This window comes from Dasypus novemcinctus, chromosome 7, assembly GCF_030445035.2.
Source record: "Dasypus novemcinctus isolate mDasNov1 chromosome 7, mDasNov1.1.hap2, whole genome shotgun sequence".
Lineage (NCBI taxonomy): Eukaryota > Metazoa > Chordata > Mammalia > Cingulata > Dasypodidae > Dasypus > Dasypus novemcinctus.
Genome location: NC_080679.1, coordinates 99,913,100 through 99,932,667, shown reverse-complemented (window position 1 = coordinate 99,932,667; position 19,568 = coordinate 99,913,100). Strand labels below are relative to the sequence as shown.

Genomic DNA, 19,568 nt, shown 5'->3' with positions numbered 1-19,568 from the left:
ATGGAGGACAGCTACTTATGCCTCAGGGGTCAGTGGATGAGGCCGACTTAGCCGCTCAGAATCAGAGGGGCTCAGAATCAGAGAACAAATGGCTGCTTGTGTGTCTTTCCCCTATCCCTTTACACCCAGATACTGGGGGCCTCCCAACAACTCCCCTGGAACCTTGTATTCTCTGGATAGCATCTCTGAACTTGTTTGCGTGGCTGCTCCTCTTTTTAACATTGTTCAGGAGACCCTCAAGCTCCTGTACTTCCTTTACCTTCTTTCCCATGGTGGACCAGGCACTAGCCCCTCACTACTGCTCTCACTCACAGCAGGTTTCCTTCAGCTGAGGCACTTTCCTCCAGCACTCACAGCATCACCTGCTCCATGAGCTGCTGCATGTTTTAGTTCTGGTTGGAAAGACCATTCCTGATGTTCTCGAACAGGTATCTCTCTCTTTAGTTTAAAAATGGCTTTGCTGTATCCCGAGCTCACCAAGGTCATGGGAGAGGAGCCCTGCCACAAGTCGGGGATGTGCCACACGGTGCTGCTTCACAGGGTGGCAGCAGGCCCTACTGGTTGGCGTCCTGACGTCTGGACGCTGGCCCTCTGCTGCTCCATCTGGGCTGCAGCTTTGCTCATGTCATGCAGCTGCTCCAGGAGCTGCCTCCTGTCCCTCAGCTTGGGGCTGGGGGTAGACACATGGTGAAGGTTCTGGTACACCAGCTGAAAGCTGCGCAGGTGCCCCGTTTTCCCCAGACTCAGGAACGCATGCAGAATAGCCAGCCGCACTTCCCTCGTTTTGGCCAAGCTGACCCCAGCGATGCTTCTCAGTCCCGTAATCAGGGCGGCCCGGGAAGGATCCAGCTCCAACGCCGCCCTGGCCGCGGTGCAGACACTGCCTTTCAGCCACCAGAATGTGAGTCTCACCAGAATGTGGTCACAGCCCAGGACCCGGCTGAAGCCCTCCGCCACCCAACGAGCTGCACGAAGGCCCCTCGGGGACCACAGCTCCTGCCAGTGGCACACCACAGACCACACGTGGTGGTGAGGGGGTGGACGTGTCCGCGCCGCGCTCCCAGGACGGCCGGGCGCACCCGGCGCGATCTCCTCTCCAGCCACACGACAGTTCCTCCCCGGGCCCGGGGACCCAGCGGAGGGGGCGCTCACGTGGCCGCTGCCCAGCTCCAGGGGCAGCCCCTTCAGCAGCAGCTCCAGGCCACGCCGGGGAAGTGGGCAAACGGCCCGCGGCGTGCCGGCAGCCTGTGCGCCTCCACGAGGTAGCCCTGGGCCTCGTCACACTGACCCACCTCCCACAGGAGGTGCCCGGGGCCCTGGGTTCCGGCGCCCGGGGCAGCGCACCGCCCCGCAGTGGGGTCGGACCGCAGGGGGAGGTGGCCTCAGCTTCTTGAGGGCCACGGGAGCCAGCCCCAACTCCACCCCCTCAGGAAGTCCTGCTCCTCGCCCAGGGAGGAGCCGTTGAGGCCCACGATGACGTCCCGCACGGCCGCCGCGGGCGTGTGGCGGCTCTGCAAGGCTGGAGCTCCCCAGCCTGCCCGCAGCTCGCCTGGTGCCCCGGCCCGCGGAGCCGGCTCCTTCTCCCCCGGCACCGCCTTTCTCCCAGGGCGTCCCTTCTGTAGCCTTCAGGATCCTTGGTTTTCCCGGTGACCTTCTCCACCCAGGCTTTGGCCTTTTGGCCCTCTTCCCAGGCCCCGTCCACTTCAGGCCCAGCTCGCGGGCTGCGCTCCCAGGTCCTCGCAGACACTCGCCTGCAGGGCAGCACGGGAATGAATTTATTCAGGAGCCACAGGTTTGTGTTGCGTTTCCCACTGTAGCCTCAGGATGATGGAGTGTTTTGTGGTGGATTCCTCCACGGAGTGCAGCAGTTTGTATTCCTTCTTACTGATCCTGTTGGTTAGTATAAACGCAGCTGAGGAGATTTCCGTCAGAAGCTTAAACTGCAGCCAGTGAGATCCAATACCGCCTCTCAGGTTTGTAAAAGCCACAGGCGCTGGGAAAATGTCCACGTTCTCCCTGCCACTTGGGAACAAACCAGGAAATTTCCACCAGCCCATCTGTGATCTCCCGAGGGTCGACATCCAGGTTCAGACCCCAGTGCCCAAAGCAGTCCCGCTGGCTGGGGCTGGGCTGCGGCCTCCCGTGGCATTGGAAGTTGCTGCTTGCTCGAAGGCAAGGGTGGGCATTGTGGAGAGGACCTCACCATCTTCTCTGAAGCCCCCCAATCCCAGAGGGGTCTCATGTGCTTCATGACCCACAGCAGAAACGTGTGATAGTGGTTCTCGGAGTCAGGCAAAACAAGTGGCCATGCAAACTGCCAGAGGGACATTCTCTAAAGTATTTCCTGTTGCTGAAAACTATTTCAAGAAAGCAGAAGGGTGCAAAGGAGGCCCAAGGGGTTGACCAGCATGTCGGGGGTTGGCAGCTCAGAGAACAGATGTCGGCAGCGAGGTTGGCGGCTGTGCCCCAGTATTGCCTCCTCCCTCCAGCCTTCTCTGTGAGCCTGGTGTCCAGTGGCACGCTCGGTGCCATCGTGGTGTTTCTGGCCTTGGCATTGAAGTCCTGCAGCTTTCTTAGGGAAGTCTAAGGCAAGTCTTTGAGTACCTGAGGACCACAGTTCTTCATGTTGTCCAAACTGATCTGCAGAGAATCCTGGAGGCTAAGTTTCTAGACTAGGTACATCTCTAGTTCCAGAAGTGACAGCATTTCTTGAAGGCTACCTCTTCCTCTGTTGGAAAGTCATTGTCCTGAGGCTCACTGGTACCACCTCCATAATGAAACTCGCAGTCATCTTCCATTTCTCTCCATTCCAAATCTGCCATGGCCGAGCTGTTTGTCTTTCTGATGGTTTTATTTCTGGGGTCACTTCTCTGGCCTGGGGGAGAGTAGGGGGTCCCAGTGCAGGGCAGGGTTGGGAGACAGGGAAGGGCAGGACCTGGGGGCCACTTGTGGCCAGGGGCCCCAGGCCAGGGTCAGCCCATCCTCCCTCCCCCCAGCCCTGCCCAGCACCAGATCCCAGGCTGCCCAGGGACCTTTTTTTTTTAACTTAAAAAAAAATTATCCTCCCCTCTCCCCTGGATGGTTCTCTCATCTGTCTGCTGATTGTTTGCTTGCCTTCTCCAGGAGGCTCTGGGAACTGAACCTGGGATCTCCCATGTGGGAGGTGAGGGCCCAACAGACTGAGCCACATCTGCTCCCCGAGGGCTCCCTGCAGGCTGCGGCATCTGCTGGATTGTAACATCTGTTCCTTTAGGCATCTGCTCCTTATGGTGGTGCAGTGTCTAGCTTGTTGTGGTGGGGGGTGGTGGGTGCAGCGTCTAGCTTGTCTTCTTTAGGAGGCACCAGAACTGAACCTGGGACGTCCCATATGGTAAGTGGATGCTCAACTGGGCCACATCCACTTTCTTTTTTTTTTTTTTTTTGTTCCTTAGACGAATGCAGTCAGCCACAACAAATCCTGGACTAGCATTTGAAGACTGAGAAATGACCCCTTATCATTTGGTCTTCTGTCATGTATCAGAGTTCCAAATTTATACAAGTACTCAATTCTTTAAAGTGATCAAAGCATTACTGAATCATCATACTGGGTAATTTTAAAAAATCAGATTTCTTTAGGAAGTATATTTCTCCAAGAGAGAATGAAATTAATAATTATTAGTGCTCATTAAGCATTAAGTCTAATGAGTATGTATTCAAACTACTCTCATTGAATGAATCTTACATGTTCATAGCCTAGGGTTCATATTAGGGACACTTTTCCTGGCCACATGTTAAATCCTATAGGGTAACTGGCTTTTAAGTAGGCTACTACTTCCAAGAAAGTCTGTGAAAGTGAATGCATTTGAAAATACGTATTAAGAAATCTCAATGCATATATTTTTATCAACTCAATATTTACATTTATATTATAAGCATAGACATCTATGAATTTGAGCATTTGTTTATGATAGATAATGGAAATAACTTAAAGATTCTTCACAGAGGAATGTTTAAATTAATTATAGTATTATATAAAATATTATATAGCAATGAAAAATAATGAAGTCTATTCATGTGCACTAAAATAGATATATTTCAAAACATATTGATTGGTGAAAAATCTAGCTGTGGAAGGACAGGTTTAGCATGTTCTAACAAATATACCTAAAAAAAATCGTGTAGTATGTATTTATGTATATATATGTATGAAAAGCATAGAAAATGGTCTGGGAAAACCCCCTTTAATCAGACTCAAATAAACTTTTAAACGATATGGGAATTCACTAGATCCCATACTGGAAGTCCAGAGAAAGGAAGGAATTTAAGGTTGCTAACACAGTGGTTCTCAGGCTATTTCACTGCAGTTATCTTAGCTCTGCTCTTCTCAGTGTGCTTTCTTCTACTTCAGGCTCGTACCAATATGGCTGTTGTTCCCATCCTCACATCTGTGCGTCAAAATGGCAAGAGAGAGAACAGGTGAGTGCATGTGAGTGCCAGTGGTTATCTGTCCCAGCATTCCAAGCAAGAGTAGGGAGAATCATTCTGCATGAGATACTTGATTGATATGCCCACTGGCAAGGTGAGTAGAATATGATACTTAAGGTTGCCAGTCTGTGAGACTGATGTTGCTCCTGGTTCTAGAACAGATTATTAAAGCAATCCATAGTCAGCATCTACAAATAAATGATGAAGAGTAGAAACTAGCACTAAATTAGGACTTAACAGAAGGAATTGTCACTAAGAACAAATTGTGTCAAATAACCTAAGTGCTATGTTTGGAAAATGAATTAGACCCAAATAATTTATACTTTAGCAGGGCAAAGTCTTATAATAAACTTGTTGGCAAAATGAAGAACTAAGATCTGTAAAGAATAACAATTTGGTGGGGACAACTATCTAGTGAAGTGTTTCAGGGCCTTGCCATGCTTGACATTTATTGCTAACTTGGATTAATTCTTAGATATGGACATAATATTCAGCAACATTATTGTAGAGTGATTCATGTGATTGACAAAACCATCAATCTTGCAAACTCTCCTGATAGACTGAAACTATGGATTATATCCAGTAAGAAACTTTAATAAAAGTGGTGAAAGGTAAAAGTATTTGGATACAAGCAAAACCATTTTACAACTACATGCTAAGGGAAACTTAGGAAATGTAGTCAATTTTAAGTTGATAGACCAATGGAGAAACCGAGAATATTAATGTGGTTTAGGCTGTATTACTTTAGTTTTAGAAAATTTATCCAAGAAGGAGGAACAGTATCCAAGAGTGGGGCAGATGCTCTCTATTAGTCAGCCAAAGGGGTGCTGATGCAAAATACCAGAAATATGTTGACTTTCATAAAGGGTATTTATTTGGGGTAGAAGCTTATAATTACCAGACCGTAAAGCATAATTTACTTCCCTCACCAAAGTCTGTTGCCACATGTTGGAGCAAGATGGTTGCTGATGTCTCCAGGGTTTAAGCCTACCTCTTTCTCTTAGGGCTCCATGATCCCAGCTTCTTCCAACATCAGCTGTAGCCTGGAATAAGTCTCATCTCTCTCCTGGGGCTTATTTCTCTCCAGGCTCAGCTGCTCTGGTCTCTCCACAAGGTCAGCTGTAGACTATCAGGCTCCCTAGCCTTTGTCTCTCTCCCCAGGGCTCAAGTCTCTCCAGCTCAGCTGCTCTGCTCTCTCCTATGTGTTTACTTCCCTGACTCTAGCTCAAAACTCTACAACTGTCTCCTCTGCCATGTCATTTTCCCTGTGAGTCCCCACCTACCAAGGGGGAGGGGACTCAAGTCCTACTGACATGGCCCAGTGAAAGCCTTAATCATTATTTAGTCAACTAAGAAGGAGACCTCTGAATCTAATACAATCTAATATACCCAGAGGACCATACCAATTTACAAACATAATCCAATATCTATTTTTGGAATTCATAAATAATACCAAATGACTACATACTCCTAGAAGACTGTTTTATGTTTTAACGTCACAAATTGTGAAGGATATGTTGAAATAGAGTTTATTCAATGTAGACCTAGGATGAGGAGGGGTTTGTAAGGAGTGAAGAGGATGTGACAGCTGTCTTCAAAAATATGAGGTGTTGATTCCTCAAAAAGTTCAAAAGGGAATTACCATTTGACCCATCAATTCCACTTCTAGGTATATATTCAAAAGAATTGAAAACAGGGACTCAAATCAGTATATGTACATCGATATTCACAGCAATATTGCTCACAATAGCCCAAAGATGGAAAAAACCCAAGTGCCCATGAATAAACAAAATGTGATATACATGTACAATAGAATATTATCTCCCATAAAAAGAAATGACATTCTGATTCATTGTACAACATGGATGAACCTTGAAAACATTATGCTGAGTGAAATAAACCAGACACAAAAGGACAAATATCGTATGATTCACTTACATGAAATATCTAGAATAGGCAAATTCAGAGACTGAAAGTAGGTTAGAGGTGACCAGGGACTGGGGGGTGGGGAAGGCAGAATGAGGAGTTGTTGCTTACTGGGTGAAGAGTTTCTATTTAGGGTGATAAAGTTTTGAAGATAGATAGTGGTAATGGGTGAACAACATTGTGAGTATAACTAATACCACTAAATTGTACACTGAAAATTGTTAAAATGGCAAATTGTATGGTATATATATTTTACTACAATATAATTTTTAAAAAAAGAAAGCTTGTCAAGTGGAATTAAATTTCACTTTTCAGTGTTGTGTTAAATATCCTAGCTTTGAGTTCAGGTGCAAGCATCAGGAAACCTGAGTTAAGATCTCTTGGGAACAATGGATTTACTTTTCCTACATAACAAGAAATCTGAAGATAGGTGGCTACTGGTTTTGTTTAGTGGTTCAGGAATGTGAGAGCCAACATCTGTGTTTCCTGTGCACGTTCCTTCCCTGTTTCTAGTAGCAATTGTTGCTGTAACAAGTTTATATTCAGTGTAGAAGGAAGGGGATGGATGACAGAAGCTCTCCCAGAATCCCCATGCATGTGAACATATACTCATTTGTTATAACTATGTTATGTTGGCAAACTCTTGATGCATTGGCTAGCCAAGGAAGCAACTATTTAGTTTTATTGTTTGTATAGTGAAAAGTAAAAGGAAGAGGGGCCTGTAAATGGATATAAGTCAGCCACCCAAGAGTTCTGGTGTAATATCAGCCTGTAAGTAGGATCAGTACATATTAAGTACTTGAAAACAGTTTTCAGCAGGACATGCTAAGAAGGACTTTCTATTCGTCCTGGCTACTCAGTGGTTAAAAGGGTAGTCCCAGCAGATGAATTCCCTATCATTGCCTGTATTTACACATTGGGCAAATGAACATTTGCCACATCTACTGTGGAGAAGATTTAAGCATTAGATAGATAACTTGTTGAATAAGATAACATTTCAGGTTGCCTTCAAATCCTCAACATTTTGTACTATTCTGTAAGCATCACAATTTCCTACAACCAGGAAATTGTTTCCTCCTTGTTGCTCACTAATCTGTCATGCACAAAGGCACAAATCTGCTTTATTTTATCTTAATATTGATATCCAAAAGTGAAAATCTGGATAGGCTCAATAAAGAAAATACTTTAATTTCCAACCCATATTCATATCCTTAAATAACTTTTTTTTTTGTTACCCCAGAAATGTTGACAGAATCAATGCCAGAAGTGTCTTTTAATGGACATGATTTTTAATTTTAATTTGATGTACTTTAAAGCTTCAAAAACTTTACTAAGGCTCTCACATGTTGTCCTTAAGATGCAGAGTAGGAATGTCAATTTCCATGGGAATCTCAAAGACTTGTCTTGGTTTTGTGCATGTGTCCTTTTAAGTATATATTTATGAAACAATCTTTGTTTGGATTTGGGTCTATGTTCATAAAAGAATTTTTTCAAGGAAAAATAATATAAATAGTGAGCTGAAGTTTTGAATGGGGTAATATTGAAAACTTTGTGTTATTTCTGAATACAGGCTGAACGAAATGTTCTCTTTTCCCAATTCTTTGTACAGAATAAGATGGATTTCTGCTTTGTCTGATAAAAGCTGAGCCAAAAATGTTAGGAAAAATGCTGCAATTAATTCTATTCAGTATTGGATTATATTTGCCAATCTCTGAAATTGGGTAAATATTTTCAAATATACCCTATAAGTCTCAAGACGGTGAACCTTTCTTCTTCTTCTTCTCCTGTCACAAATAGCATCAGGAAAGGCCAACTAAATAAGAGGGTAGAGAATACAATATAAACTTGCATATATAAAACTGTTTTTACAAAATATAAATACAAATAAACTAGAAAAATGGAAACAGAATAGCAACTATGTATGGCAGGGGAAGCATAGAGAGATTGAGGTGACGAGATTTTTTGTTTGTTCTTTGCTTTTTATTATTTTTGGAATAATGAAAATGCTTTAAAAATGGTTGAAGTGATAAATGCACAACTATGTGATTATATTGAACACCACTGATTATACACTTTGGATGGATTTATGCCTTATTAATGTCTCAATTTTTAAAAACAATAAGCTTAAAAATAAACTCAACTTTGATTCATTAAAGAAACCCAAGTGGAATTAAAATTCAGATGTCTTTTTCCCTAGTCAGTCATAATTAAAATAGTTGATAATAGTGTTGATGAGGGTATGGGAAGACATGCCCTCTAATTTATTTCTGGTGGGAATATAAATTGACCCAAGTGATTTGGAGTGTCATTTTTTAACACATGCCCAAAGTCCTAAAAATGTATATAACATTTGACTCAGCAATTTCACCTCTAGTGATTTACCCTTCTGAAATCCCTATATAAGTTGCAAAGATATAAGCCAAAGAATAGTACTTTAGTATTGTTTGCAATAGTGAAAAATTGTTTATAACCTAAATAAATAGCCATTTAGATGGGCCTGGTTGAGAAAACAATAGGACATTCAAAGAGTGACAAACTAGATTAAAAAAAGGTAATGATGTATTGAAATGATGTATTGGAAAAAGAAAATATCTGACACATTGAAAAAGAAAGCTTTAGAATATTCTGTATAGTCTTATCCCATTTTTATTTTTTAAAAAGTATAGGATTGTACACCTTTTTAAAAAAAATTTCTCTCCCCTTCCCCACTCTTTCCCCTGGCCTCTCCACCCCCAGTTGTCTGCTCCCTGTGTCCATTCGCTGTGTGTTCGTCTGTTTCTGCTTATATTCTTGTCAGTGGCACCATGAATCTGTGTTTCTTTTTGTTGCGTTATCTTGCTGCGTTAGCTCTCCGTGTGTGCAGCGCCACTCCTGGGCAGACAGTGCTTTCTTCATGCTGTGTGGCTCTCCTTATGGGGTGCACTCCTTGCGCATGGGGCTCCCCTACATGGGGGGGGCACCCCTACATATCACGGCACTCCTTATGCGCATCAGCACTGTGTGTGGGCCAGCTCATCTCATGGGTCAGGGGGCCCTGGGTTTGAACCCTGGACCTCCCATGTGGTAGGCAGATGCTCTAGCCATTGAGCCAAATCCGCTTCCCTAATTGTACACCTTTTATAAAAAGTTTTAAAGGCTATATCTTTAACTATTTATTAATAGTCACATTTTGGGGGAGGAGTTTAGCATGATTTTATTGAACAATGACTTAAAAGTTGAATTTGATTCAAGGACCATCTATCTAGTATTCTATTAAGACTCTTTCCTTCATGTTAGATCTTTTTAAAGCCATTCACTGGACATGGCTCAATGGATAGAGCATCCGTCTACCATATGGAGGGTCTAGGGTTCGATCCCCAGGGCCTCCTGACTCATGTAGTAAGCTGGCCCATACGCAGTGCTGCTGCACGCAAGGAGTGCCATGCCATGCAGAGGCGCCCCCACGTAGGGGTGCCCATGTACAAGGTATGAGCCCTGCAAGGAGAGCTGCCCCATGTGAAAAAAGCACAGCCTACCCAGGAGTCGTGCCGCACATATGGAGAGCTGACACAGCAAGATGATGCAATGAAAAAGAGACGCAGTTTCCCAGTGCCACCGGATAGTGCAAGTGGACGCAGAAGAACACACAGCGAATGAACAGAGAGAGAGGAATGGGGGGGAATGGGAGAGAAATAAATAAAATAAATCTTAAAAAAAAAAAAAAGCCATTCAGGTGGTCCTAAGAACAGTGAAGAACAATTATCTTCTCACAAGGTGGAAGGACTAGGATTTTACAGTAAGGATGTGTGAGGACAGAATGGCCTGAGAAATCAGTAAAAGAATCAGAAATTATTTCTAGTTCTGGTCCTTTTACAGGCTGGTTGTAATTTTGGCCAAGTCACTTAAATACAGGTCATCAGTTTGTCTACCTGGAAAACAGGAAGCTTAAAGATGAACTAAAATAGAATAGTATCAAGTTGTTTCTGTACATAAATGTACAGTCTTCAGTTAATGCTAATGCTTTGGTTCCCTCTTTGTGAGCTTCTCTTAACATGGGTAGCTTTAAGATTCGGTTATCTTAAACACACTGTCTTTGCATAGTAAACTAATCAAATGATTTCTTATTATTAAATTTCTTATTAGAGGCTTGTCTGGGAGAAAAATAAAGCTTTTCTCCCTTTTTGAATGTCCTATCACAGCTATAGAGTGTACTTCCTAGTCAAGAGTGAGAAAATTATGTAGAACAATTTTCCTAATGCATCTTATTCTCTATTTGATCTTTATCAGCTCTTTCTCTTGCATACTCTCTGTCCTTTTGCAGGCTTTTCTTTCCTTTGCACAAATGGGCTCATCTTAGGCCTCTGCTTCCTTTTGACTCTGACGTTCAATAAAGGTTTTGCTTTATGTTCTGGACCAGAACAGTGCTGTTTTTTCCTGGTTGAGCTGTTTTCTTCTCATTCTTACTTTTCAATTTAATGGATGAAATAAGTGGCATGGAGGGGTGATGGTTGGTGAGCTTTTTATTATTTTAACCATTTCCAACTAGCTCTTTTTATTTCTCCTTATTATTTTCAGTTTTAAAAGGGAATATTTTTTTCTTTCTGTAGACCTTGCTTTTCTTTTCATTTGCTTCAATACCTCTGATGTAGGAATAGGTGGTCAGGTAATGAAAGCTGAAGTTTGTGGACAAATTACGAGTATTAGGAACAAATCTACTTTTCTAATTTCTTGTATTCTATTTCACGATACTGTTTTGGAAAAAGAGCTTTAACGTTTGCCCAATACCTATATCAATGTGTGGGCTGCTATGTGTTACTCTCTGTTTGTTATGCTCCATGGCACTCCAGACCAAGGAGGTCACCTCTAGGCAAGAACGGCATTAGAGTGTTTCTGGTTCACCAGTCAAAATCACTCGACATGACACAAAGCCATTAAAGCAGGTGAATAAAGGGCTTCCAAAGCACTTGCAAGGTCAAAGTCAGTGACATTTAAACATGATTAATGGTTATTAATTAGTTTAATTTACCTTTAGTATTCTTGTCAATTCTGGAAGTAAAATACTGAACAAATTTTAAACAAGCCCCTAAGAAAGATGGCAATTAGAATTAATTAAATTAGCCAGACTATTCAGAATCATTAAGAATGGAAATCTCTAGAAAAATTCTGAGCATCAAGATCAAAGCTGTCCAATAGAAACAGAATGTAATATTATATATATAAGTAATTTAGAATTTTCTAATTATCAATTAAAAAACAAAAACAATCCACATTAGTTTTAATAATGTATTTTTATTTGACCCAATATAATAAAAATCACCATTTCAACATGCGATTAATTTTAAAAATTGCATTCTTTTTTCAGCTAAGCCTTTGAAACTTGGCTTGTATTTTATAGTTACAAAACATTTCAATTTGAACTAGTCATATTTCAAGGGCTCAATAGCCATATGTGGCTGTGAGCTACCATAATGGATAGAGCAGATGTATTAGACAGGGTTCTCTAGGAAAACAGAATCAACAAGGGATATCTGTCAATAGTAAGAGATTTATCAGAGTCTCTCATGCAGCTGTGGGGATGTACAAGTCCAGACCCCGCAGGCAGACTGCAACCAGGAGCTCTGATGAAAGTCCAGTGATGATTCTTGATGAATTCTGGGAGATGTTGGCTGTCCATAGATGAGCTGGGAAATTCTCTCTCAATGCTGGAATCACTTCCCACTTTAAGGGATTCAACTGATTGGTTTAAGCGTCACTCATTGCTGATGGCAATCTCCGTGATTGACGTAATTATAACCAGTTATCTATGATTTACCACTGCAGTAAAGTCAAGGTGACTAAAGTCCATAAATGCCCTTGTATTACAGTTAGCCCAGTGTTTGCTTGACCAAACAACTGGGCACAATTACCTGACCAAATTGACACAATAGCCTAACCATCACAGTCTAGCCCTTGTCAACTTGGCAACCATACATATTATCTTAAACCATACTTAGTCTTCAAGTAAAAACAATAACAGACATGCATATATATACATATATATATATATTTCTGCCTAACAACGTTCAACTCTCCTGTGTACAACTGGAAATGCATTAATTCCATACAGAATAGGGTGCAAATTCTTGGGTAATATTCCCTCTCAAACTTGACATCCTCAAATATTATGACATGAAATGGATACAACTTATTATATGATAAGGGCAAAGTTTGGGGAAGAAGATAAAGAAATTAATTTTGTGTACATATATAATCATCATCGTAATGAAACAAGGAAGAAAGATTTATGACCATTATAGTCCTCATTTCTGTAACTAGTCATGTGGTCAAAGTTCATATTTATCACTACCTTCGTCCACTACCCATTCCATGTTTCCATTACCCTCAGCAAGCACTTCAGCTGGCCATGGTTCTTTGCCTGGTGGGGTGACCCAAACTTTCATTTCTGAAGAGTCTGGGCCATTATTAGTCTTGCTTGGATTGGGTTGTTGCAATTTTCCATTGACTTTAACCATAGGACATGGCAGTACTAGGAGATGCCCTAGATGAGCTCCTGTATTCCAGGCACACTCTTTTTTACCCCCATTATGTAGATGCAGTCCTATTTCTCCTTGATAGTCAGGATCAATCACCCCAGCCAGTACAGTAATTCCCTTCGACTGTTGATTCAGAGGTAAGAGGAGCCCCTAGTGGCCAGGTGGCAGTTTTAACTTCCAGTTCAGTGGAATCATTGCTGTGTTTCCTGGTGCCAGCACTCCTCCTTTTGGGACTAAAACCTGTAGGCCAGCAGAGTTTGAGGTTGCAGGGACAGGAAGCAAAAATTTTCCTAGTGGATCACTAGGGGTAATAGTGAGTGGTGCTACTCCCATTTCCACCCCTTGGTTCCTGGACTCATGGATCCTGGTTATGGGAGAAACAGCACCACAGAGTGCATGCTGATTCAGAGTATACACAGCCTCCTGGAGAATATTGCCCAACCCTGCAAGGTATTGCCACCTAATTGGCACCATAATCAACTCTTCAAAAGGCCATTTCACCATTCTGTCAATCCAGCTGCTTCAGGGTGATGGGAAACATGGTAGGACCAGCGAATTCCATGGGCATGTGCCCGTTCCCACACATCATTTGCTGTGAAATGGGTTCCTTGATCAGAAGCAATGCTGTGTGGAATGCCATGGTGGTAGATAAGACATTCGGTAAGTCCATGGATGGTATTTTTGGAAGAAGCGTTGCATGCAGGAAATACAAACCCATATTCAGAGTATGTATCTATTCTGGTTAAAACAAATCACTGCCCCTTCCATGGTGGAAGTGGTCCAATGTAGTTAACCTGCAACCAGGTAGCAGGCTGGTCACCTCGAGGAATGGTGCCATATCAGGGGCTGAGTGTGGGTCTCTGCTGCTGGCAGATTGGGCACTCAGCAGTGGCTGTAGCCAAGTCAGCCTTGGTAAGGGAAAGTCAATATTGCTAAGCCCATGCATAACCTCCATCCCTATCACCATGACCACCTTGTTCACAAGCCCACTGGGCAAAGAGACTGAGCATTAGCCACAGCGTGGGTCATCTTATCCATTTGATTATTAAAATATTCCTCTGTTGAAGCTACTCTATGGTGGGCATGCATATGGGACATAAAAATTTTCATGTTTTTTGCCCACTCAGAAAGGTCAATCCACATACCTCTTCCCTCGACCTTTTTGTCACCTGTTTTCCAATCATGTGCCTTCCAAGTCCCTGACCATCCAGCCGTACCATTGGCAATAGCCCATGAATCAGTGTACAGACGCACCTCTGGCCATTTCTTCTTCCAAGCAAAATGAACAACCAAATGCACTGCTTGAAGTTCACTGGAGGATTTGCCCTCACCATATCCTTCATGGATGTCCCAGAAAGGGGCTGCAGTGCTGCAGCTGTCCACTTTTGGGTGGTACCTGCACATCGTGCAGAAATATTTGTAATCCAGGCCTGAGCTTTCTCTTCCTTAGTCGACTGATTATAAGGGACTTCCCAAGATGCCAAAGCTATGGGCTGGGAAAGAGAAGGTAACATGGGAGGGGTGGTGACCATGGGCATTTGGGCTACTTCCTCATGTAACTTGCTCGTGCCTTCAGGACTCACTTGAGATCTATTTCATATATACCACTTCCACTTTATTATGGAGTGCTGCTGTTTACTCCCAACTTAATGACCTGGTGGGTCAGGCAATACCCAGCTCATGATAGGCAACTTAGGTCTCATGGTAACTTGATGGCTCATGGTTAAGTGCTCAGTCTCTACTAAGGCCCAGTAGCAGGTCAAAAGCTGTTTCTCAAAAGGGGAGTAGTTATCTGCAGAGGATGGCAGGGTTTTGCTCCAAAATCCTAAGGGTCTGCATTGTGATTCTCCTATAGAGGCTTGCCAAAGACTTCAGATAGCATCTCTATTTGCCATGGAAACTTCCAGCTCCATTGAATCTGGGGGATCATATGGCCCAAGTGGTAGTGCAGCTTGCAGAGCAGCCTGGATCTGACACAGAGCCTCTTCTTGTTCTGGTCCCAATCAAAACTAGTAGCTTTTCTGGTCACCGGGTAAATGGGCTGGAGTAGCACACTCAAATGAGGAATGTGTTGTCTCCAAAATCCAAAGAGACCAACTAAGTGTTGTGTTTCTTTTTTGGTTGTAGGAGGAGCCAGATGCAACAGCTTATCCTTCACTTTAGAAGGGATATCTTGACATGCCCCACACTACTGGACACCTGGAAATTTCACTGAGGTGGAAGGACCTTGTATTTTAGTTGGATTTATCTCCCATCCTCTCTCACACAAATGCCTTACTAATAAGTCTAGAGTCTTTGCTACTCCTTGATCACTAGGTCCTATCAACATAATATTATCAATTTAATGGGCCAGTATGATGTCTTGTGGGAGGGAGAGATGACCAAGATCCTTGCAGACAATATTATGACATAGGCCTGGAGAGTTGATATACCTCTGAGGCAGGACAGTGAAGGTATACCGCCGGCCTTCCCAGCTGAAAGCAAACTGTTTTCTGGTGGTCCTTATTAGTAGCAATTGAGAAAAAAGCATTTGCCATATCAACAGCTGCATACCAGGTACCAGGGGACATGTTGATTTGCTCAAGCAGTGATACCACATCTGGGATAGCAGCTGCAATTGGCGTCACCACCTGGTTAAGTTTACAATAATCTACTGTCATCCTCCAAGATCCACCTGTTTTCTGTACAGGCCAAAAAGGAGAGTCAAATGGGAATGTGGTGGGAATCACCACCCCTGCATCCTTCGAATCCTTGATGGAGGTACTAATTTCTACAATCCCTCCAGGAATCTGGTATTGCTTTTGATTTACTATTTTGCTAGGTAGGGGCAGTTCTAGTGGCTTCCACTTGGCCTTTCCAACCATTATGGCCCTCACTCCACAAGTCAGGGATCCAATGTGGGGATTCTGCCAGTTACTATACTAGTATGTCTATTCCAATTATGCATTCTGGAACTGGGGAAATAACCAAAGAATGGGTCCAGGGACCCACTGGACCAACTGTGAGATGGACCTGAGCTAAAACTCCATTAATCGCCTGACCTCCCTAAGCCCCTACTCTGACTAGTGGACCACAGTGACATTTTGGGTCTCTTGGAATTATCGTTACTTCTGAGCCAGTGTCTAATAATCCCCAAAATGTCTGATCATTTCCTTTTCCCCACTGCACAGTTACTCTGGTAAAAGGCCATAGGTCTCCTTGGGGAATGGGGGGAGGAAGATTAACAGTGTAAATTTTGGGCAGTTTAACAGGATCCTTCCCCAAGGAGACCTGGCCTCCTCCTCATTCAAGGAGCTCTGGGTCTGTAAACTGTCTCAGATCTGGGAATTGATTTAGGGGCTGTGATTCTCTGCATCTGTCATTTGAGTTAAGGTTTAGTTCACCCGACCTAGATCTCTTCTGTTTATACAGATCCAGAAGAAATTTAGTAGACTGCCTGTCTATTTCACTGCTAGGTAGCCCATGATGTATTAGCCAACCCATAACTCTACACAACTCAGTCTATTTTGAGTACTTTTCTGTATCTGCCTTTCATTGTAGTAGCCATGCCCACCTTGACTTTGGCGATTAACCATTGATACTTGACTTTTACCAGACCGACATCCAGTCACCCTGATAATGTTTAAGGATTCTAATTCCATCACAGCCCTCCCTACAGTAATATCTGGACTACAGAGAAGAGCAATCACGGTGCTCTTCAGGGCAGATGGAGTTAGTCTTACAAATTTATTTGTCACAGTTCTGGTTAAAGGTGTGTCCTGTAAACATTCCTGGGGTGGGCGGCTCTCAAATGGTAAATTGATTCTAGCATTTCAATTCCCCTAAACCTTTGAATTCCCTCTTCTACTGTGTACCAGTGCAAATTGGGCATCTGAACCTCAGGCATGCTAGGTCATCTTTTGGCCCATGTTTCAGTCAGCCACCCAAACAAACTGTTAGAGCCCTTTCTAACTCCTTGAGCTACAGCTGTGAATCCAGAATTCCTGCTTAGTGGGCCCATATCAGTAAATTCAGCCTGATTCAACTTTATATTCCTTCCACCATTATCCCATACCCTTAGTATCCATTCCCACACATATTCCTCTGATTTCTGTCTATATAAGTTGGAAAACACATGCAGTTCTTTCTGAGTATACCTTACTTCCTCATGGGTCACACTTTGTATTTCACCTTTTGGGGGCTTGTTGTGATTTTAGTGTAGTAGGAGGTCTGGAAGACAGGAGAGGTGGTGGGGGTAGGTAAGGAGAAGGATTAGAAATGCCTTGCAAGCTGCTGACCTCAGGGCATTCCATTGCATTTTCTTCTGATGAGACAGGATTAATCTCTTCAGGCTCGAGTTGGAAGGCAGTATCCTCAGGGCAGACTGGAGGCTCAGCAGTGCATGCTAGAGTTTGGCTGGTACATGCCTTGGGGCTGGGAGGAGGTCCAGACTCCCTGGGGCAGGCCAGAGGCTGGGCAGGGCAGGCTTCAGTTTGGCTGGTACCCACCTTAGGGCTGGAAGTTGTTTCAGACTCCCTGGGGCAGGCTGGAGGCTGGATGATACAAGGCCTGGACAGGGCAGACCATAGCAGGCTTATCTAGTAAAGTCTCTGTAGAATTCAGGGTTCCAGTCTCTCCATCAATATCATCACCATCACTTATGTCTTTGTATTCCACTCTTTTCCAATCAATGCCTTCACTTTAACTGCAGAAACCCTGCGGGTTTGAGATTTTAGTTTCTTTTGTAACTCCACTACTCATACAGTGAGAGTCTGAGTTTGGTTCTCAGATATTTCAAGTCTGTGGCTATAGGAGACAAGATTTTCTTTCAGAGCACACATAGAAACTTTACGTCATCCATTCAGTGTTTAAAAGTTTCAAATTTGAAGCCTTTAACTTATCTCTTTCTTTGGTAACGGTATCCAGAGTATCTAGGAGGAGCCATCCAATATCATTATACCATTTGACTCCACAAAACTCTGTTAAGGTGTTGAAAACACTCTCACCCAGATCCTTGCTTCTTACAAACATGGAAGTAGGGGATCCTATGATGCTAGTTTGTGTATCTCGATTGCAACTCATGTCATGGACTGTTAGCCTTTTTGTTATTGGAAAGGAAGTTGTCAGTACCCTTGAGTCCAATTAGGGTAGAGAGACAATTGCAAAACTCCCAGAATTACCTCAGACACCCCAAATTTAAGACTCTATTCCTCAAGAACCATTCCTGGTACTAAGCTGTATTAGTCAGGGTTCTCTAGGGAAACAGAACGAACAAGGGATATCCATCAATAGTAAGAGATTTATGAGAGTCTCTCAGGCAGCTGTGGGGATGCACAAGTCCAGACTCCGCAGGCAGTCTGCAACCAGGAGCTCTGATGAAAGTCCAGTGACAATTCTTGATGAACTCTGGGAGATGTTAGCTGTCCAAAGACAAGCTGGGAAGTTCTCTCTCAATGCTGGAATCACTTCGCCTTTTAAGGAATTCAACTGATTGGGTTAAGCGTCTCTCATTGCTGATGGCAGTCTCCGTGATTGACGTAATTATAACCAGTTATCTATGATTTACCACTGCAGTAAAGTCAATGGTGACTAAAGTCCATAAATGCCCTTGTATTCCAGTTAGCTCAGTGCTTACTTGACCAAACAACTGGGCACAGTTACCTGGCCGAGTTCACACAATAGCCTAACCATCACAGCAGATCTAGATTTTTTTCTTTTTTTTAATTAAAAAGTTTTTAAAATTAATTTTTTAAAAAGAAGCTTTAAATTACATAAATGTTATATAAAAAATATAGGGGACTTCCATATACAGCACCCCTTCCCCTCCCACACTTTCCTCCATTAACATTTTCATTAGTGTGGTACATTTGTTGCAACTGATGAATACATATTGAAGCATTGCTACTAATCATGGATGATAGTTTCTATTACGCTTTGCACTTTGCCTTGCACAATTTTATAGGTTATGATAAATATATAATGGTCTGTATCTATCATTGCAATGTCATACAGGACAATTACAATGTCCCAAAAAAGCTCCCATGTTACACTTCTTCTTCTCTCTCCCTCTCCTCAGAACCTCTGATGGCCACTGCCTTTTTATCAATGATACAAGTTCTTCCATTGCTAGAATAGTAAGTCTACTTTAGTCAGTAGTCGTATTTGCCCCTTATATTTGTTCGTTCTTCAGTCTTGAGGATTTTGGGATGCTGCTGCTGCTCTGTTTCTGATTGAGAAGGGGCTTAGATTCCATGGGGCAGATGGATGGAATTGTCTTGCTTGCAGTTGTAGATATTCTGTTTTTTTGGAATGGGCATTGTTCACCATCATCCTTTTGTTTGTTGTCCAATGAACTGTAGAGTAGATGTTGCAACTCTGCTGAGATTCAGGGCTCAAACTAGCATATGAACAGGAAGAAGATTTAAATCTCTAGGACATATTTAATAAGTATAGTGCTAATTATAGGTTCAAAAAAAAGTGGCAAAAGGGTCATGTGTAGGGGAAATTGCAGTCTGTTACACTGGGGAGCATAAATTCCAAAGTAAGACCCACTGACAAGGTGCCAAACTCCTGAGCTGTCTGCCCTGCTTATGGTTTCTGGATACCTCTAGAACCCTCAAGAGCCCTGCTATTTGAGGCACTGTTTACTGTGGCAGTCAATGAGCTCCTGCTGAGATGAGCATAAGT

The 19,568-nt window shown here is 43.1% G+C and overlaps 1 pseudogene; it reads right to left on the bottom strand.

The window, feature by feature from the left end:
- Window positions 1–350: 350 nt before the first annotated feature.
- LOC101427747 (up-regulator of cell proliferation pseudogene) lies at window positions 351–14,122 on the bottom strand (annotated as a pseudogene).
- Between the last annotated feature and the right edge of the window lie 5,446 nt (window positions 14,123–19,568).